Here is a 13,954-nt window from a genome sequence, read left to right on the forward strand (position 1 = left end):
CTAGTCCAGCCCAGCCCACGCGGGCTTTTGCATTTGACGGACTGGCCCGCGCCGGCCCAGTATTTTGGTGGGCCTTAAATTGATGGGTGAATGACATAGTTACCCATAAAAACAAAACTATTTATCCTTACCTACCCATTTATTTTTGTACTATCAAGACCCAAAATCCACTAGTCGTGATGGCACCTAACACAACTCACTAGGTAAGCCAATTTAACAACAATCCATTTCCAATTAAATTAATAAAATAGATAAATGGAAGAAATTATCTGAAACTTATACATTTTCCAAGGACTGGTAGTACAAATCATGAGTTTCTAAGAATAGAGTTTACAAAGCTAATTTGAAGAAATTACATCTTCTGTTTGAAAAGTACATAAACAGAATTTTATAATCTAAGGCTACAATGAACAAGAGACAGCTACAGCAGGAACGCAGGTACGCCTTCAAATCCAGCAACCATCGAACACAGCAACATCGACATCCAGGATCTGCACGCAATGTGCAGGAAGTATAGTATGAGTACTATCGACCCCATGTACAAACCTAACCTCAGGTTTAAAGTAGTGATGATCTGGAACATAGGTCGGGTCCAACACAAACAACCAACAACAGTTCATAATAACGTAGAGCATATAAATAAGGAAATAATCTCAGAGATAAAATTGTTCAGCTTTTGCATAGTTTTTCTGAAAATAGTTTCACTTTTCAAGAACATCCGTGAAAACCCAAATCCCTTACCGAAATAGTCGAAATACGAGATAGTTTGAAAAATGTAATTTTTCCCCAAAAATCCTTTCCACAATAAATCAAATGTTTCATTTTTCTTTCCAAATAACAAGTGTGCAATACCACTCTATGCCCACATATCAATGTGTGTAAAAAATCACGAATGATGTGATATCGTACAGCATGAGGAAAATGCGTCTTTATGCATGTATGCATTATACGCACGCCAATGCCATGTATCTCAGAGATGAATCATATACTCATACTCTCAGAGTACTCAACCTCACTGTATCATACTTTCCCCTCATCATACTCAACCACTCGGTAGCGTATATGGCCCATACAGCCTAGGAAAATCCATCCCAGAACATATACAACACTGATTATAAGTCATCCAGTACCGAGGAAAAAGGGCAATCCAACCCTGTGGAGAAATCCGTCTCCAGGTGTCAAGTACTTCAGACAAATCCCTGTCCAGGGAAATCTATCCTATTTACCTTGAAAATGGTAATTGCAATTAGATTTGATTTTGTGGTTCTAAAAATACGTGATATATTTTTATGCTAGTTGTTTAGGAAATAGATGTTAAGTAAGGGATTAGAAAATGAGATAAGAGCTGGCGTATACGGGCCTCGAGGTCGAGTCGGATGCTCGGCTAGGGACAATCGAGGGGGGATTAACAGTTATGATAGCTTTGATGGAAGCCTTTTATGATCAATAATGAGCAATAAATGAAGAACAACAAATAGAACACAATAAATATAAGCAATAAATGTATGTAATGAGATTAAGAGAATATGTTAGAGAGTAGAGAGAATGTTCTTGTATATTTAATATTGAGTATCAGCCTCTTACAAATTAACAAGGATCCACTTTAAATACTAGGGTGAATCCCAACATAGTACAAATACATTTATTGCCAAGATATGGGGCTGGTACAACCATTTAATGCTACGATACGGGTCCGAACTAGCCTACTAGACTTTGTTGTCTCTAGTCACGCGCCTTGGAAACTTCCCACTTTTTCACCATAACTGTCGATCTGCATTGTCTGGGGGTCGGACGCCAATAACCCCTCGAGTATGAATCTCGACCATACTCTTGAGCCTTTCGAAACATGCTTCTAAAGCGTCGTAACGACTAAAAATCAGACCCTTCGATTTTACCGTATACAGATAGTACCCGCGTTTCCTAGATTAAAATGATAGGAAATGGTTTTGAACCCCTACTTATCAAGCACTACCATCGTGATGTTAGCCTATTAGAGCATTAAATGCCATGACTCAAAAGTCGTGCAAAAATAGCTGTCTACACGACTATCGAGAAGCTCACGAACCGCTATCGGTTCGGCTTTTTCGCTTCCCATGCAACTCTTATAAATACCCCAACCATTTTGTGATTCGCACTTTTGTGATATCTTCAAGTCTTTAGAGCCAAATCCATTTTTTCCTCCATTCTTCTTTCTTTCGCTCATGGTTTCTTGCTTTCTTTCTCGAGAAAGAAAACTTTTAATCACCATGGCTAGAACTTCCGAGATAGTGCCTCGAAAAGGAGACGATGCCTTCTCATCTCGAACATCTAAGGGTAAAACCAAAGTGGCCCCTACCATTGAATAGTATACACCCACTAAGTTCGATGTTGTGAACGACTTTTCCATCGACAGATCTTTATCCACGTTGGGTCGATGCGAACATGTGTCTCTGTATATTAGCATCGTGAAGGATGTAGACAAAGTGCGAGCGGATTGTCGATGAGGGAAGAAAGTGCAGGTTGAGATCCCCGGCCCTGATGAGAGCATTACGGACCATAAGGCCAGTTTTTTTCGTGTATATACATACCCGTTCACCTTGGGCCCTGTCGACTCCTCGAACCCTTCTTCTCTGGCAATAGACCCGATTATTCTTAACTTTAGTCGTGAATACCGGGTGACACTTGGCCAAATTTGTCCCTCTTTCTGGAGGATAGTTTACATTATTCGTAACTTTTCCAATAAGACCGAGGGTACGACCTTTACCCTTTATCCCCTGATTAGGCTATATAGCCCCCGTCTCTTTTGGGGCCTTATCAAGCTTCACACTCGATCTTTAAAACCATTTTTCTCAAGTATTGACGAGCATAATGATCGGGGTGGATTAGCTGGTTTACCCAAGTGAGGACCTCAGACATTATTCCCGCCGAAAGGATGCCGTTCCCGAAGGAGTGGAACAAGATGAGTAAGTGCTTCTTCCTTAAACATGCTTTACTGTCTTCTTACTTTCTTCTCAAAAACTAATCTACCCTTTATTTATGCAGCTGCCATTTGGTATCCCGAATTTTTCCTGAACCTGCTGGGGTGGATTAGGGGATTAAATACTTCATTCCCTTATCTCGAGCGTTCTTGTCCTGAGTTGGCTAAAACGCGGTGGGTGGCTAAGAATTATGATGAGTTCTTTCTTTCCACCTTTGTCATGATTCCATATTTTTTCCATGCCCTCCATAATGATAAGTTTTGAGCGTTATGCTTGTGCAGGCCTTGGGGATGGAGTGCTGATGAGACCTCCCCCCCGCCGGCGAGGAATAGACCTCCAATCTCGATAAGGGCAAAAAGAGAAAAAAGGAGGTGGCTGCTGAATCACCCGTAGCAAAGAAGTCTAAATCCCACAGGCCTCGAGCTAAGGCCGAGGTCTCGGCTTCAGCTTCCGGGGCGAGTTCCGATAATAAGAATGAGTATGATGATAATGAGAATCCTTTGGTACAAAGGAAGAGGTCGGGCACGAATGTTCCCCAGGAGTTTGGGCCGAGGGCCACTGAGTTAGGAACGACTAATTCGGCTCGAGTCCATATTTCGGAGGCCCTTGAAGAGGGTGCGGATATGGTTTCTGAGCTCTCGACAAGACATGGCACAGTCCATGTCGAGGGACTCATTGCTGCCTGCTCCAAAGGGTCTGGGCCTGGAGCCTTTCAAGGGAAGGATTTATCCATCGGAGACATCAAAGTCCTGGATGGCCTTAATTTGGGTACTCGATAATCACCTGGTATATACAGGGATGCGCAGAACACAAAATTCACCGATATGGGAGGCTCTCATAAGTGGGGAAGTGTGCTTGGAAACATCCTCGATGGTGTCGGTGACGAAATCAATCTTGACACTCTCAATGTTGTCGAGAAGGCGGAGAAACTCCAGCAGCAGGTGATACCTTTATACGCCTACTTTTCATGTTTCAAGCATTTTCCTTCATTTTTCTGACTTTTCTGGTTTGTTGCAGGCTAGGCAGAGGTATGATCATGCCATCTTCAAGCTTTGAGATGAGCTTATGTGGCGTAAGAAGGAAGTCGAGGGTCTTGCCTCGTGTTTAAAGGAGTCGGAGACCCTTTCCTCCTGAAAGGAGGAGGAGCTGAGTACGCTCCGGGCAAGGTTGGAAAAATGAGTAGAGTGATGTTTTAAGCGTCATTACCACACAAGAGGGGAGGGGGTGATTTGTGCGGTACCCAATTTTCGCTTAACTGAACTATAGAAGGACCTGGTTCTTCTAGGTGTTCCAACTACTACTGTTTGCGGAATAATAAATACATAATATAAAGAATACAAAAATTTTTATATGGAAAACACCTGGCTCAAAAGGTGAAAAAACCATTACCTACTACTCAGTTGGATTTTCCCAAACTTCCACTAAAATCACTGAGCCAAAATAGCATTTACAAAACTCTTTGTAACCCTAAGGATTAACTCTAATCTCATTGTGGCACACAGTCTCAACTGTTGCGACAACTTCAAGTTAACTCTAACTTAAAAACTCTAGGTACCTAATACAATTGCTTCTATGAAAGCTGAAAGGTACAATATAAAATCACCTACTACAATTGAACTAAAATAAAAGATAGACACATGGAACTGGTTCTTCTATCTCGTTCAAGTAGCTTCAGCATTGCACACTCAAATCACACATAAATTGCTTGCAAAATCGCCTTGCTCTTTTGCTCTCAATTTAAGTTTAACTTCTGCTGATGTGCATTGCCTATATAAGAGAACAACACTAACATTTAATAGGTTAGTAATCAGAGTTTGACTGGGATTCAATTGCTACTCTTCTATCATAGAAGAGTTCATGGTGATCTCAAACTCTAACACTATCTTCTTCCTAAATTATGTTCTCTTCATGTAAGAAGTCTTTCTCTCCTTATCCAATATGCAATCTTTCTGATCAGATCAGGAGATATTGCTTCTTGATCATTTGAATTTATCTCCTTCACGTGCATCTCACATGTATAGGTTGATCATGACTGGGCTTCACAAGATAGACCTGGTCCATGTCTGAGTTCTTTTGTCAATCTTCAAAACTTCACATGTTCTTGGGCCAACAAATTCACCCTTTTTGATGATGAAAAACTCTGTGCCTTTTACTTGCTTGGATCCTATAAGAACTCAGCTAAAACAACAATTCAAAGTTTAGAAAATTCACTTATCTTCAAGGACCGGGTTAATTACGCTATAAATATCACTTAATTCAGAATGTGTAAAGCACAATATCTCTTCCCCCTTTTGGCATCATCGAAAAGTTGCATACAAAGTGTGATTCCAAAATTTTAATAAGTACTCATGGCCTCCGGGGCAACTGCAAGTGCAATCATGGTTTAATCATCAGTAATCAAGCAAACATATTTAAGCGATCAAGGAAAGATTATCATAGAACAAGAGCAAAAATAGTAGATATCATTGATAGAGGGTACATTTCTACCACAATCCACAACCAGAAAACAAAAAACATTTAAACCATGAGCAAAAAGATAGAAAAATCCCTAATCCGTGTCACTGAAGGTACTAGATAGGTTCAGGAGAAAAAAGCTAGAATTCCTAAGGCTTGTAGGAGCTAGAGTGTTGGTTTTGGGCTTGGAGAAGATTCAGCACATTGTGAAGAATTCCATCATTCTTCTCCATTTCCTTAGAAAACTTAGTTCTGAGAGCATCACTCTCAGATTATACCTCTGCCATACGAGCCTTGAGCCTAGCTATCTCAGTATCCTTGGCTTCACACTCTTGAACAAGAGCCTGACTTTACTGTTGATAGGAGTCTTCTTGGATGAACCATGTTCATTTGGGATGGAATTAACCAAATAGTCACAAGCACTCAGAGTGTTAATGCCAAAGTTATCCTTGCTTGAAGCCATTTCCCATTTCTTCAAAGGCACATTGCACCTATCCAGAATCATAGTCAGAATAAAGCCATAGAGGGTAGCATGAGCCTTTGATCCATTGATGACCCTGTCCAGCAGCTTGATGATGAAGGTAGGCCAATTAATTTTCCTTCCACTTTCCAGGCACTCTATAAGAACTAGGTCCATATAATTTGCAATATGCCTTCTCTCATATCTAGGCAATAGTCACTTATTGAAAAATTCAAACAAGACCTTGTGGTGAGGTCTCATTTCAGTTTTCTGAACAACCCTAGCCTCATTCACAACTTCAGCATCACAGAACCTCTTGGTAATGTCAAGGGTAGTAGGAATGGAGTCCTGACAAGGCCACCTTTGCCTTGTGTAGTCATCAAATCCTTCAGAGGGTATATCAAGGATCTCTCCCAATTTTTCTGCACCAAGGACACTTGAACTCCTTTCACCAGGCTGTTAACCTTGCCATCCTTAACCTCTGCATTTGCCATGAACTCAATGATCTCATTCCTGGCTAGCCTACCATCCATCTGAAGGACCATTTCCTTCCATCCCTGAGTAGCTATGGGATCCACAAGTATCATCATTCCTGGTTTCACCAGGTCTTTCAGCAGTCTACCCTTCAAAATCTTTCTTTTGCCAAACATGGAAAGATTGTCTTGTTCCCCATCAAACTCATCTTCTTCTTCTTCTCCACTCCATTCCTCATCTTCAGAAATTCTTACTTGTTTACTTTTCACTACAGACCTTGTTCTCTTGGCTAATGAAGGTTCAGCAGCCTCAGACAGAGAGGAAGACTTCTTGGAAGAAGTCTTGGACTTTTTAGGATTGAGGGTCTGAACCTCCACTGTTTGAACTTCCTCTTGATGGACTTGTTCCATCTCCTCAACCTCCACAGTCTCTGAGGACTCTGCAACCTTCCATTTCCCTTTAGCTAGCTTTTTCTTCTTACTCTCAGCTTTAGCCTTTTGAAGATCACTCTCACTCTGCTTCACCCTGCTTATTGTAGCTCTTCCATTTGGCAAATAAAATTCAGTAGTTGTTGGGATAAAGCCTTTCTTTTCTTTGAAGCTTTAGGAGCACTAGGGGCCTTTGGTGTGGGAATTCTTCGTTTCTTTGTATCATAACTTGCCTTAACCTTTTCCAACAGGCTAGCTAGGGTCTCTTCAGTCGATGAGCTAGGTTCATCTCCTTGTGTGCTTAGATGAACTAACCCTTTCGCAGCTTCACTTAAACCACTTCCCCCTAACTTCTTTCCACTCTCTTCTACCTTTCCTTATTCAACCGTACAAGTAGCAGGCATAGACAAATCAGCAGTGGGTGAATGATCAACCACTGTTTTTCCATTTCTCCTCTTTTCACCACATGCACCCTCTCTCTCTTTTTCTTTTTCAGATTTTTTTTACCTCTACTCCTTCGTAACTAAGATAATTCTACATCCTTAACAGGCCCAACTAGAACAAACCTAGTTTCTAGATTTTCATACACAAAAGAACTTACCTTAGAAGGAGATTCTTAAGTCTTTTCAGAGTCAGAAGACCCAGGTCCTTCCCCCTCACTTGCAGATTTGTATCACTCAGAATCAGAGTTGGAGTCAGAGTCTTGGACCTGGCTTGCCTATAATTTCTCATTTAATTTCTTTTTGAGAGCCCCAGACGCTACTATTTTCCGAGCAAGCATTTTCACCCTTCTTAGCCTAGGTTTGGGAGATGTAATGTGTGGAGGAGGGGTAGACGAATTAGAGGGAGTGGGTGGTGGTGGAGTTTCAGGATTGTCTTGTGGGTTTGTCATGATCGCTAGTTTTTTGAGAGAATTGGTGAGTTAGAATTTTGGAGAAGAAAGCAAATAAAAGTGAAGAGGGATTTTTGACGGTTTAGAATTGTGGAGATGGAAGGAGGTAATGATGTGTATTTAAAGAGAAATACACATTTAATGTGTAAAAGTAGCTTTAGCAGTGGTCAATTAGAGGTCTAATAAACCTAAAATTGCAGGTTTGAATGATCGGTTAAGCTTCCCTAGATTTTAGGCAATTTTTATGGTTTAGAGTTCTAAGGTTGACGGATATGGTTCAAAGCTAACAGATAGAATTTTATAAAGAATTGAATCAATTGTAGGACTTCTGCTGATGATTCAAATATTTATATTTCTAATTGCTCAGAGTATAGAAAACATATCTTAGCTTTCAGATGACCCCATACTGATGAACCAACTTCTTCATTTAGAATTCTTTTGAACATACCTCAATTTACCATAATAGAGAAAATTTTGTAAGAGATTAGTGAGTCATATTAACACATGTCACAGGAGTATACTAATTAGAGTATGAAGCTAAGTAAAAATTAATCTAGATATTTACACAAGTTCAAATTTTCTAGCCAAAAATTATTTTCTTTTCAATTTTTTTCATTTTTTTTAATTTTACATTCTGAGCTTGTCCTATTAGGTGATCTTAATCATCCCTAATTCCAACATGTTCCTATCAAAGTTTTCTCTACTTAGTGCTTTATTTAAGATGTCAGCAATTTGTTTATCAGTAGTACATAATTTTATGGAGATCAATCCTTTCTCATAGTTATCTCTTAAGAAGTGGTGTCTAACATCTATGTGTTTAGTCCTCTTATGATGGACAAGGTTCTTTGTCATACTTATAGCACTAGTGTTATCACAGAAGATAGGAATGCAACCAACTTCAATTTTGATCCACAACAATTGAGCACAACAAGAGGCAGCAGTAACATATTCAGCCTCAGCAGTGGATAAGGCCACTGAATTTTTCATTTTAGTGGCCCATGATACAAGACATGAGCCAAGAAAATGAGACATACCTAAGGTGTTTTTCCTATCCATAAGGAAACCTATATAATCAGCATCATCATACCCTACTATATTGAAATTACTACCTTTAGGGTACCAAAGAGACAGATTAGTAGTACATTTCAATATCTCAGTATCCTCTTGATATGAGTCAAGTAAGATTCATTTGGATTAGCTTGAAATCGAGCATAAAGCCCTACACTAAAAACTATGTCAGGTCTACTAGCAGTAAGATACAAAAGTGAACCAATCATACCCCTAATAGCTTCTGATCAACTGATGAACCAGGTTAATCTATGTCTAATTTAGTGGCAGTTTCAATGGGGATATCTATTTCCTTTGATTCGTCCATTTTAAACTTTTTGATCAACCCTTTGCATATTTTTGCTGATGGATCATGGTTCCATTAGTGCTTTGTTTAAGTTGTAAGCCTAAGAAAAAGTTAAGCTCACCCATCACACTCATTTCAAACTCACTCCCCATTAATTTTTCAAAATCCTTACATAGTTTGTCAGTGGTTGCCCTAAAAATTTATGTCATCAACATATATTTGTACCACAAGAAGATCCTTATCTTTTTCCCTCAAGAATAGAGTACTGTCAGTTTTCCATCATTTGTAGCCATGCTCACGCAGGAATTTGGACAATCGTTCATACCATGCTATAGGATCCTGCTTGAGTTCATAGAGAGCCTTGTCTCATTTGTACACATGTTCAGGATATTCCTTTCTCTCAAACCCTGGAGGTTGTTTAACAAACACTTCTTCCGTTAGGTAGTCATTCATGAAGGCACTCTTGACATCCATCTGATGAAGAGTGAATTTCATGTGTGCTGCAAAAGCTATGAGAAGTCTTATTGCCTCTAGTCTTGCAACTGGAGAAGAAGTCTTATCATAATCTATACCCTCTTCTTGGCTGTAACTTGGACCACCAGTCTTGCCCAATTTCTTGTAACTGTTCCATCTTTATCAAGCTTGTATCTGAAGACCCTTTTTGTGCCAATCACTAATCTGTCCTTGGGTCTTGGAACTAGATGCCAAACTTGACTTCTCTCAAATTGATTGAGTTCATCTTGCATTGCATTTACCCAGTCTGCATCCTGCCGAGACTCAACAACATTTTTAGGTTCAATAAGAGATAGGAAAGTATCAAAAGCACACAGATTCTTTAATTGTAATATAGTTTTGACTCCAGAGGTTGGATCAGTAATTATGTTCTCTATAGGATGAGAACTTTGATACTTGTGAGGTTTCACAACCAACTGATTTCTTCTTGATGTTTCTCTCATGTTTTGCTGCTGAGGAACAGGGTCATGAATAGGTTCCTTTAGGGGATTGGTTTTAGTTACACTTTGATCAGTTTCCACTGTCAGGTTGCCCTGGATGGAAGAACCTGTTCCATCACCTGTTCCTTCTTTTAGAGACACTTTAGCTTGAGCTGAGACTTCACTCAAATCTTTTACCAGCCCAATAGCTTCATTTTCATGTTCTTGTCTCTCAGAAAGAATGTTAGTTTCATCAAACACAACATGTACACTTTCTTCTACACACAAAGTTCTTTTATTGAACACTTTATAAGCTTTGCTATGTGAATGAATATCCCAATAATACTCCCTCATCACTTATGGGATCAAACTTACCTAGGGAGTCCTTTCTATTATTGAGCACAAAGCACTTGTATCCAAATGCCCTAAGATGGGATATATTTAGTTTTCTACCTTTAAGTAACTCATAGGGAGTCTTCTCTACAAGAGGTGTAGTCATGCATCTATTTATGATATAACATGCAGTGTTGACAGTCTCTGCCTAGAAGGTGTGGGGCAGTTTACTAGAAAGAAGCATAGTCCTAGCCATATTTTCAAGAGTCCTGTTCTTTCTTTCAACTACTCCATTTTGTTGAAGAATCCTAGGGGAAGAGAAGTTATGATCTATACCATGCTCATCACAAAATTTATTAAACTTAGCAATTTCAAATTCAGTTCCATAATTAGACCTGATGGATGTAAGTTGATTACCTAGTTGTTTCTGGGGTTTTCTAACAATGGCAGTAAACATATCAAAAGCTTCATCCTTAGATGTTAAGAATAGTAACCAAGTAAACCTACAATAATCATAAACAAGTACCATCACATATTTCTTACAACCTCAGCTCAATGTTCTCATTGGACCACAGAGATCCATATGAACTAGTTCCAACGTCCTGGTCGTGCTTACCAATTTTTTGCTTTTAAAGGATGATGTTACCTGCTTCCCCCTTGCACAGGCCTCGCAAACTTTGTCTTCCTTGAACTTGATGTTAGGTAACCCTATAACAAAGTCATTGGAGATGAATTTGTTGAGTTGATTCATACTTGCATGACCAAGTCTTTTGTGCCACAGGAGGGGATCATTGTCCAACACACTCAAGCAAGTGAGTTCATTTTCTGAAAGAGTGGACAAATCTATAATGTAAGTATTGTTAACTCTTTTTCCCTACAAAATAATCTTGTCAGTGGTAAGATTAATTACAAAGCATTTGGTAGAGCTAAATGCAACAAGGTTACCTTTGTCACACATTTGTGTTACACTGATTAGGCTGTATTTCAAGCCATCTATCAGGGAGACATTCTTAATAGAGTGTGAATCTGTCTTACCTACCTTTCTAACCCCAATAATCTCACCTTTCTTCCCATTTACAAAGGAGACATTATCTCCTTTTAAGTCCTCAAGTGAAAGGAACTGGTTCTTGTTTCCAGTCATATGTTTTGACCAGCCACTATCCATGTACCATATTTGGATACTTCCCTTTACTAGGACCTACAAAAAGAAATCAGGGGTTAGTTTTAGGAACAGGGATAAATCAAATTCCTTTTAGCCCACCCAAACAACCTATTTTTATCTCGAACAAAAGCTTTGTTCTTTTTACTGGCCTTTTCTTTTGCATTATATCATTTTTGTAATGAACAATCTTGCCATAGTGTGTGAAAATTTTGTTTTCAGAAAGAGTGAGGTACTTACTTTTGGGGTCCCACTTAGGTGCTTGTGCCAAGTCCTTTTTTGTTGCTACTAGGATATTCTTGTAGCCAGGATAGTGCATCAGAAGACTTATTCCATTTGCAAGTTTTGTCTAGTTCATGCTTTACCTTCCCTAGATCTTCTTTTAAGACTCTTATCTACTCATCCTTCCTGTACAACTCATCCTTCATTTTTCCTAGGTTTTCTTTTAAGGTGAGATGTGTGTGATCAACTTTCTTCTTACCTGTTCCTAATTTAGTTATAAATTATCAGGCCTAAGTTCCAGGACACTGGTGTTAAGTTTAAGAACCTGGTTCTTTAACTCGACATTTTTACTATCACTCTCATTAGCCCTAGATTCTAGATTTTTGCACTTGGCTTTAAGATCACACACTCCCTAGACAGCTATTCCTTCTCATTGTTAATTATTTCAGTCTCATCGATGAAGTCCATCAATAGTTCAGACAACCTTTCTTTAGACATAAATTTAGTCATGTCTTTGAGATGAAGGACACTTACCTCTTGTTCATCATCTAATTCTCCGATGGCCATAAGTGCTTGTTCATCTCCAGCATCATCTTCTAAATCCTCATCTGTTGTTTATCCCCAAGCAGCAACCATATCCTTTGTTGATCCTTTGTTCCTTTTGGGTTGAACCTGTTCATTCTTCTTGTTCCTTCGCTCAACCCTTTCCTTCTTCCATTCAATTTTTCACTAAGGACAGATCTTGATCATGTGATCAGTCTTGCAACATTTGTAACAACCCTCGTCGGTCTGTTTCTCAGGTGCCCTTGGTTTGTTGAAGGTTGTACCTCTTGAAAACCCCTTTTATCTCATTAGGTACTATTTGAAATACCTTGTGATCATGGTCATTTCATCATCCTCCAGATCTGCACCTTCAGCTATTCTGAGAGCCAGAATCCTCTCCTTTTTGGGTGCATCCATTTTCATGGTTTGCCTTCTCAGTTCATAGGCAGTAAGGTTTCCAATAAGTTCATCCAACTTGAGAGTAGCAATGTTCTTTGATTCTTGAATAGCATTGATTGTGCTTTCCCAAGTCACTTGTAAGACCCTTGTCAAGATTTTCTCAACCTTGTCTTCTTCAAGGATAATTCTCCTAAGAGATTTAAGTTCATTTATTAGTGTTGTGAATCTTGTGTACATCTCCTGGATAGTTTCTCCTTCCTTCATAGTGAAATTCTCATATTGAGAATATAGCAGTGTTCCTCTTGATCTCTTTACTTGAAATTCTCATATTGAGAATATGCTTTGTCTTGGTATATCAGCCAAAATCTCAAGAAATGGTCCAATTGGGTATGCATGGCATCAAATTTCATAGACCGGTTCAGGTTCGACACAGAGAATGCACCGGATGTCTTCTACATTCAGAATCTTAAGAAGAAACCTATTGAGACTTTACTAGAATACGCTACTCGTTGGAGGTCAGAAGCGGCCAAAGTCAGGCCCTCTTTGGACGAAAAATAGATGAATAAATTCTTCGTCAGGGCATAGGATCCACAATATTATGAGAGGTTGATGGTGATCGAAAATCACAAGTTTTCTGACATCATCAAACTCGGAGAAAGAATCGAAGAAGGAATCAAAAACGGGATGGTGACAAACTTCGAGGCGTTGCAAGCCACAAATAAGGGACTACAATCAGGTACATATCAAAGAAGAGAGATGTTGGGGAAGTAATGGTAGCCTAGGGCCCAAAATCTCCACTTACCTATCAAACACCCCCACCTACATATCAAACACCTCCACCCACATATCAAACACATCTACCCACCTACCAAGCATCACCGCCTGCATATCAACCTCCATCTCCTAGATATTCCCAACCAGCCACTGTCCATCACACCTGTAATTACCAACCATCCCACTTCCAATCACCACCAGCTCGCCAAAATTATCCAAGATCGAGACCCAACTTCGATCGCAAGCCACCCATACAATACACCGCCATTGCCGAACCCATCAACCAACTATATGAAAGGTTGAAAGTCGCAAGCTACGTCACTCCTATTCCCGCTTTGACATTAGAAAATCCATCCTAATGGATCAATCCAAAGGATAAGATCCAGACGCTAATTGATAACAAGGTCATACAAGCAAAGTAAGCCGCGCCTAATGTCCGCAACAATCCCCTCCCTGATCACGGAGGTGATGGTGTACACGTGATAGAGGCAAATGAAGAATGGGACCCACAGGGGGTCGATCAGGCTTATTCAAGAAGGCGATGACTTTAAGGTTGCAGTCACACTTACTCCT

The sequence above is a fragment of the Nicotiana tabacum genome, chromosome 1 (assembly GCF_000715075.1).
Source record: "Nicotiana tabacum cultivar K326 chromosome 1, ASM71507v2, whole genome shotgun sequence".
Classification (NCBI taxonomy): domain Eukaryota; kingdom Viridiplantae; phylum Streptophyta; class Magnoliopsida; order Solanales; family Solanaceae; genus Nicotiana; species Nicotiana tabacum.